Below are 8,712 nucleotides of genomic sequence, written 5' to 3'. Positions count from 1 at the left end.
GAGTTGGGATTGGTGGAAGAGGACTATAAAGGAGGAGAGAGACAACATGCACCAGGAACATCTAAGGGGAACACCTGTGCAGCCCCTGAGAGAGCTGGCCGGCGGTGTGCCGCTCCCCTGCAGAAGTGGGGAAGGTGGCAGGGGGAACCGCCCTTCCACGGAGGTGGAAGGGAAGGTAGCCAACCCGGGAAGAACCAGGAGCAAACCCGGGAAGGGCCGAGCAGACGAAAGAACAACACAGGGTCCTGTGTCATTCCTCCACGAAGACGGGGAGCGACATAATGGTGCCGTGACTCGGATATGAAGCCTAGGCAGGGTTTAGTGTCGTTCCTCCATGAAGAGGGGGAGCGACATGTGACTCCAGCAACACCAGCTTTGTTTCTCTCTGGTTTATTTACTTTAATACTGGATATACACAGGGATTTAACAGAGTTCTGAGAAGAACAGAATGATTAATGGAATCAACTCACTGAGTTATGAAGAAAGATTGCAGGAACAGAAACTGTATTGTTTAGTTAAGCATCAGTTGTCTAAAGATATGCTAATAGTCTTCAAGTACATGAAAGGTGAAGATAATAATTGATCCTTCATGTGTAAATTAAAGCTACTAGCTCATCAGCATTAGAACATGTGTATAAGGTTATTTTTCTCTATAGTGGAGGGTGTTTTAATAATTTTATACACCTTCTTTGTTTAATCTCATTCATGACCCATAGTACTCATGGAATGAGCTAGGATTAATGGCTCCATTTATAAAAGAAAAACAAATAAACAAGCTAATGTTAAAATTCAATTTTTGTTCTTACACTGTTTACTTTTATTTTTTGCCAGACTAATTGATTCTCCAATTCTCTTATTCTCTGGCAGCAATGGGATTCAAAATTCAAATCAATTTTTACACCAGTTACCTGGAGTTAGTGTAGATCCCAGAAAGTTAAAAGGGCTCAGTCCTAAAAGATTATCTTTGCTTGGGATAACAGTTGTAACTCTGGGCCATCTGTATTTTGGTAGCATGACTATAAATCCTATGTTGTCACAATTCCTCCTGAAGTTTCATAATTTGCTAGAACTGCTCACAAAAGTCAGGAAAGCGTTGTACTTACATTTCGCCACTTATCATAAAGGATAAGATTCCACAACAGCCATAACTAGGAGTTGCACAGGGGGGAGAATGGAGCGCTCATGCCCTTTCTGGAGCAGAACGTTAATTTGTTCTCCCACACAGAGACTCCCAAGTTTCACTCATCAGACGTGGGTGATTGACGCGAACTCCAGCTCTTCTTTAGTCCCTGGAGTTTACAGATTGAGCCTGAACACTTCTCATTCCAAAATTCTAGATTAACTTTTGTGGGCAGTTTACTCTGCAGCTATCAAGAAGTGCACTCAGATTTGTCTCATTAGAAAAAACAAACAAACAAACAAAAAAAAAAAACAAAAAAAATTCCTATCACCTTTAGCACTAAGGAAATTACTAGGATGATATGAGCTGTGTGCAAGGGAGTAATGACAAATATATATTTTTTTTTCCAATACCATAAATATATATAAACCCAATGAATTATATTATCACAAACCATGTGAACTATTAAGTCATAAACAAGTGTACAACACATAAAAGTAACCCTATGCTGTTGTGGCTCCATTGTATACCCTCAACTTTGTCGAGACCAGTCCTGAAGTCGACTTCTTTACTAGCTACAGGTCCCTGAATTTTGACTTGTCCCAACCTTGAGCCATCACTGAGATGCACATTATAACCTCTCATTAGCTTAAAGCAAGATTCAGCTGACCACAGGAGACAACTTAGCTGTCATATGAAGCCTGTCAATGTTATCTACTGACTATCCCTGGTTGCCCAAACTCCCAATAAACATTTCTGCAAATATTTCTTTTATTATCTCAATAACAAAGTTTTTATGCTGGATTTTGATAAATTTTTAATTAAATAATGAACTTGGGCAATGCAAAATAGACAAATAACTGAATTTATGAGGGTGTTTTTATAAGGTATTTTCAATTAACTAACTTGTAGAGTGAAAAAAAAAAAAAACAAGGAAAAAACCTTCAATTTAAAAATGTCTTCTGGCTGTATGTCAAGAAATATTTTTTAAACGATGTTACTTTATGAGTGCTCGTGTATATACAACTATTCTTATCTCATTTGAATAAATGTATAATTTAGTCCATTTTCAAAATGACATATCTAATTTTTATTGAAGAATAAATACAACATTCTTCACCACATTCATGTCATTCTTATGCAAGCACGATGCTGCCCTTGCCTGTATCATTTCAATTTTAGTACATATGCTACCATGGCATAAACATCCAATCTTATTATCATTAGAAGACTATTCTGAGGGGCCAGCGCTGTGGCACAGCGGGTTAATGCCCTGGCCTGCAGCACCAGTATCCCATGTGGGCACCAGTTATAGACCTGGCTGCTCCACTTCCTGTCCAGCTCTCTGCTATTGCCTGGGAAAGCAGCAGGAGATGGCCCTAGTCCTTGGGCTCCTGCACCCACGTGGGATACCTGGAGGAAGCTCCTAGCTCCCAGGCTCCTGGCTTTGGATCAGAGCAGCTCTGGCGGTTGCAGCCAATTGGGGAGTGAACCATCGAATAGAAGACCTCTCTCTCTCTCTCTCTCTCTCTCTGTCTTCTCTCTCTCTGTAACTCTGACTTTCAAGTAAAATAAATAAATCTTAAAAAAAGAAGACTATTTTGAATCAGTAGCTCCACTATTCAGCAACTACATTTAGAAGAGCGTGATTCTCCTCTTCAAAATAGTAAGAATTCTTGTGTTACCCTACAAACTCATAACAATATAAAAGCAAACAAACAAACCAACCCCTTATTTCATAAAAGGTGACTTTTTTTTTTGTCAAGGAAAGTTTGTGTTATAAAACAGTAGATGATAGAACACCATACCCTATGTTATTATAGCTTTGTACCAATTGACCAATCTCTTATTTTGTCATTTCTCCTTAATTCACATTTTTTTACTTGCTACTCCATTGAGATCCATTTTTTTCTTTAATCAGATTTATATGGAGAGAGGAAGACACACACACACTCTCTCTCCCACACACACAAACACACACAAAAGAGAGAGAGAGAGAGAGAGAGAGAGAGAGAGAGAAATCTTTGATCCACTTCTATCCAAATGTCCACAATGACCAGGGCTGGGCCAGGCTGAAGCCAGGAGCCAGGAGTCCCTTCCAGGTCTCCCACTTGGGTGCAAGAATCCAAGGACATTGGGCCATCTTCCTCTATTTTCTCAGGCACATTGGCAAGGAGCTTGATAGGAAGTAGGGCAACCCGGACTCAAACTAGTGCCCATATGGGATGCTGGTTTTGCATGCTGCAGATTTACCCACTAAACCACAAAGCTGGCCCTGAGATACAATTCTTTAGATTTCATATTTAAAGAGATAACATAACATAATGTTGGATACATTCTGTGTTGAATATTTTAAAATAGTTAGGAGAGAGGATTTTAAACCTTTGTACATAAAGTAGTGAATGTACTAAATAATAGAAATGCTAAATATCCTGATTTGACCAGCATATAATGCATACATTAAACCATCTCATTGTATTCCATATAATGTGTAATTATTATGTGCCAATTAAAACAAATTTTGATTAAAAATGTTAACTTTAGAAGAATATTAGTTTTATATATATACACACACACACACACACACAGGGAGAGAGACAGAGAGACAGATATCTAGGTACTTTATTTTTTTTTTTTTATTTTTTTATTTTTTTTGACAGGCAGAGTGGACAGTGAGAGAGAGAGACAGAGAGAAAGGTCTTCCTTTGCCGTTCGTTCACCCTCCAATGGCCGCCGCGGCCCGCGCGCTGCAGCCGGCGCACCGCGCTGATCCGATGGCAGGAGCCAGGAGCCAGGAGCCAGGTGCTTCTCCTGGTCTCCCATTGGGTGCAGGGTCCAAGCACCTGGGCCATCCTCCACTGCACTCCCGGGCCACAGCAGAGGGCTGGCCTGGAAGAGGGGCAACCGGGACAGAATCCGGAGCCCCGACCGGGACTAGAACCCGGTGTGCCGGCGCCGCTAGGCGAAGGATTAGCCTAGTGAGCCGCGGCGCCGGCCTGGTACTTTATTTTAATACCAACATACTAAATAAATATTAGAAAATGATTTCTTGAAAAATAAATGTATTAAGTAAACAAATATATTTTCTGGTAGTAATATTGGTGTAGTAACAACAGGAAATTTCAGACAAGCCTTAAAAATGCAAAAGAAATAAAAACTCATCAGTTTTTTTGTGTTTTTTAATATTATTATATTTTTGAAACAATTCTTTTCTAAACAAAAGTGCTCCACTATATAGGAAATCCATATTGCCATTTTTGACTGAGTAAGCTGTTATGTATTATTTATATTAAAACAATAATGTCTTAATAGTAGTAGAAAATCTGGAATCCAAATTGATAATTGACAAATAACTTAAAAACAATATGTTCATGCATTTGTCTTTTATTTCATTGTATAATGAAATGTAATGCATGAACAATGAACAGAGAAAAAAAGTTGTGTAAGTTTTTAAAATGTTTATAAATATCAGTGGGGTGTATGGGAAATCTGGCCATGACATCTGTTACCCCTTGGTCATGAGCACTGACTCAGCCTATCTGTTTAGAAGGTGGGTGTCTTCCTCCTTCCTCCTGGGTGCATGTGTCTCTCTCCAGGCTGGCCCCTCAGATAAAGGGTCTGACATTTCTTGATAGAGTACTATTTTTCTGTCAATAGTGTTTGTGATAAATTAATAAAACCCAACAATAAAAAAATACACAACAGTCAACTGAAAGGCATAAATATAGTTTATATGACATGACTAGAAGCTTGCTCTCTTTCTAGATGGGCTTTAAGTCATGCAGAATTCTCCTAGCTCATTCACATTCATGACCTCTCCACTGGCAATAATTTATATTATTGCTAAATCAAACATTTATTTTAAATGTTATGTCCAGAAACAAGTTTAAAAAATAATATTTGTATTATGTTTCTTTTCCCTATTTTTACAAAAAAAAGTAGGTATAAAGTAAGTGAAAAATCACTGATGCTTATTAAATGAAAGTTAAATTGAAAGTTAAACTACACATGTCATTTATGATTCTGTCAGTCATCTATAAAAATCATACATCCTAGTTTTATCTTCATCCCAAAATTAATGTAATAATAGGAGTAGCACTTCCAAATGTAAATTTTTTATTATAAGGAATCTGTCTATTAGTAGTAAAGATATATGAAAAAATTGGAAAAATTTGCACATGTATACAAACACATTGCACTGTTATTTTTAACCTAAATAAATGGTGCTAATTCACCTGGAAGTATAGAGAGATACATAGGTCAATCATTTGTCTAAGGTTTGCTCAAAGAGTTATACAAAAGGAAAAGTCAATACTTACCTCTGAATTTTTGAAGAAATTTTGAAGTTAGGTGCTCTCTAGGATTAGAAGTTTAGTAAAGTGTATAATAAGTATAAAGTCATGGCTTTTCATTTAAACTGTATTTTGGATACAGTAACAACTCATACTACTACAAAGTTAAGATCAGAGGGCCAGTGCTGTGGCATAGCAGGTTAAAGCCCTGGCCTGAGGAGCCAGCATCCCATATGGGCATCGGTTCGTGTCCCAGCTGCTCAACTTCCAATCCAGCTTTCTGCTCTGGCCTGGGAAAGCAGCAGAAGATAGCCCAAGTCCTTGGGCCCCTGCACCCACATGGGAGGATAGAGGAAGCTCCTGGTTTCAGATGGTCTCAGCTCCAGCTGTTGTGGCCATTTGGGGAGTGAACCAGCAGACAGAAGACCTTTCCCTCTGTCTCTCCCTCTCTCTGTCTGTAACTCTCTCTCAAATAAATAAGTAAAATCTTAAAAAAATCAATAATGATCTTATTCTACCTAGAAATTGTTTTAAAATGTTATGTTTTTGATACTCAAATGTAGTCTACCCACACAAGTATCCATAACAATTAAAAACTTATTAATGTAAATCCCTTGTTAATAATCATTAAAATATCTCTTCTGAGAACTATTGAATTTGAATTCATATTTTAAGAAGATCTCCAGGTCTTTTGTGTCCACTTTGTAATTTCAGAATCACAGATTATGTGCACTGAAGCATATAAGGGTGCTTTGAAAGGGACCCTCTTATCAAATATGGAATTGAACTAAATGTGTTTTAAGATGTTCCCCAATCCTGAGGCTATTGGGGATATTCTAAGATAAGAGGAAACAATTCTTTTTTTTTTAACTTTTATTTAATGAATATAAATTTCCAAAGTACGGCTTATGGATTACAATGGCTTCCCCCCCATAACATCCCTCCCACCCGCAACCCTTCCCTTTCCCACTCCCTCTCCCCTTCCAATCACATCAAGATTCATTTTCGATTCTCTTTATATACAGAAGATCAGTTTAGCATACATTAAGTAAAGATTTCAACAGTTTGCTCCCACACAGAAACATAAAGTGAAAAATAATAGATGATTTTTTAAATGATGATGAAATCAGATCAGACCTATTGTTATGTTTAATCCCAGTGAGAGTCAAGTTGGGAATTGATAATTTCTTCTTCTTCTTTTCTTTCTTTCTTTTTTTTTTTTTTTTTTTACAGAAGATCAGTTTAGTATACATTAAGTAAAGATTTCAACAGTTTGCACCCCCATAGAAACACAAAGTGAAATATGCTGTTTGAGTACTCGTTATAGCATTAAGTCTCAATGTACAGCACATTAAGGACAGAGATCCTACATGAGGAGTAAGTGCACAGTGACTCCTGTTGTTGACTTTACAAATTGACACTCCTGTTTATGGCATCAGTAATCTCCCTATGCACCAGTCATGAGTTTCCAAGGTTATGGAAGCCCCTTGAGTTCTCCGACTCTTATCTTGTTTAGACATGGAGGAAACAATTCTTAAGTGTTCATTTAATCAGCCTGTGCCGTGTCACTACTCTTCATTGAGAAAAAAACAAATTAACTCACGCTTTGATATTTTGTCCCAGGAAACACAACTAAAAAGTACAAAAGGAATTTCTCATTTTCTGTCATTTCTAACATATAAGTCAATCATGAATACCAGGCAACAAAAAGCATTTCAGTAGGTAGTAGCCTGTTTAACCAGATAGACTTTGCCTTTAATGTTAAAAAATGTAAATCAACTAATTTTGCTAGTTTTCAATGACTTTTTGTTAACCATGTCTCACAGAAAACTTGCATTATCTTTTATTTTCTTCTTCCATTTCTAGTACTTTTCCCCTGGATAAAATCATAAATGCCTGCCATCTGAATTTCTGCAATACATTCCAACTAGTTTTTGAACTTTCATACTTGTCCTCTCCTGCCCATTTTTCTACTGTAGCCATAGTATATTTCTGAAATAGAAAACTGATTATGTTTCCCTTTGCTTGAAACACTTACAATGTTTTCATTTATAGAAACATATCAGTCTGGTAGCATGCAGTGAGTATTACTGGAGTCAGAGCTTGGTTTCACATGTCTCCAGTTTGTATAGCATTATCCTTGTACTCCACACTGCACACCCAAGGCATACTGAATTCCTGTTACTACTCCAGGATCACTTTCTGAGATTGGTGTTTGTGTATCTGCTGCTTCTAGTTAATGCTTTCCTTTTTTCAATGCAGATAATACATGGTCTCTTTTCTTCTCTTCCTAAGCACCACTTCAACTGAGAAATCCATCCTAATTCTCCCTGATAACCTCCCCTATAGATTTCCTAGCACCTTCAATTCTCTTCCTTTACACATGTTACACTGTGTTGAACTACCAATTATCTTTAGAGCTTTTGAAAATGTTATTTTAACTACTTATAGCAGAGTACCTCTTAAATATAAAACTGCTCTTTTTGTTAAAAATGGTTTGATTTAGGTGAATATAATAAAGTAGAAATCAGTTAAACTATATTAACAAAATGGGAATAGGAGTATCAGACAGAATTAAATTAAAAAGGAAAGAGAAAATACTAACACGAAAATAAGTGTCTCCTAATCATTGTTTGAAGACAGACTTGAAGGAATGTTGTTTCTAAGCAAATATTTGATTGCAGACTAAATAATTGGCAGAGAACAATTTTTGATCACCAACAAACTTGTTACTAAATACTAATAAGATTAATTATTCATTGGTAAATTGTGCAGTGATAAATAATTGTATTTTTTCCAAATTTCTGAAATACGCTATGTAAACTGATTAAAGGTATATTCTGTAACTGACTGGTAGGCCACTAAGAGAGAATAGTTGTAAAAATTAAATTATATAACATTAGCAAAAGAAGGAATTAGGAAGATGAAGAAATGATCACAAATTTAAGAGAGGTAATTCAAACAACACTTGGAAAAGGATACTTGAGTCTTTCATAGGTCATAGCTTAGAAAACTCAAATAAATGCAATTAACTGAAAATAAGGCTATGTGATCTCAGCTCACATCTCATTTTACTATATTTCAGTTGACATTTATTATTCTTCCTGAACTCCAAAAGATTCAAATTTAACAAATGAGTTGATTGCATTAAAATAACTCAATTTTAAGGGAATATTTTATTCAAAACCTCTATCCCAAGCTTGATAATATCAACATTTTCTTCCATTTTAAAAAAGCATCTCCAAAATTTTTTCCATGTAAAATAAAAAGTGTGTTATATTTTAGAGGGCATTTATGCTA

At 36.5% G+C, this 8,712-nt stretch overlaps 1 non-coding gene across 1 annotated transcript; it reads right to left on the bottom strand.

Annotated features, from left to right (window-relative positions):
* Positions 1 to 2,220: 2,220 nt before the first annotated feature.
* Positions 2,221 to 2,322, bottom strand: LOC127483057 (U6 spliceosomal RNA). Its single transcript, XR_007909027.1, has one exon. It is a non-coding gene; the product is annotated as a U6 spliceosomal RNA (small nuclear RNA).
* Between the last annotated feature and the right edge of the window lie 6,390 nt (positions 2,323 to 8,712).

The sequence above is a fragment of the Oryctolagus cuniculus genome, chromosome 4, assembly GCF_964237555.1.
Source record: "Oryctolagus cuniculus chromosome 4, mOryCun1.1, whole genome shotgun sequence".
Taxonomy (NCBI): Eukaryota; Metazoa; Chordata; class Mammalia; order Lagomorpha; family Leporidae; genus Oryctolagus; species Oryctolagus cuniculus.
Note: the sequence above shows the minus strand (reverse complement) of the source record. Positions and strands in the feature narration are given on the sequence as shown.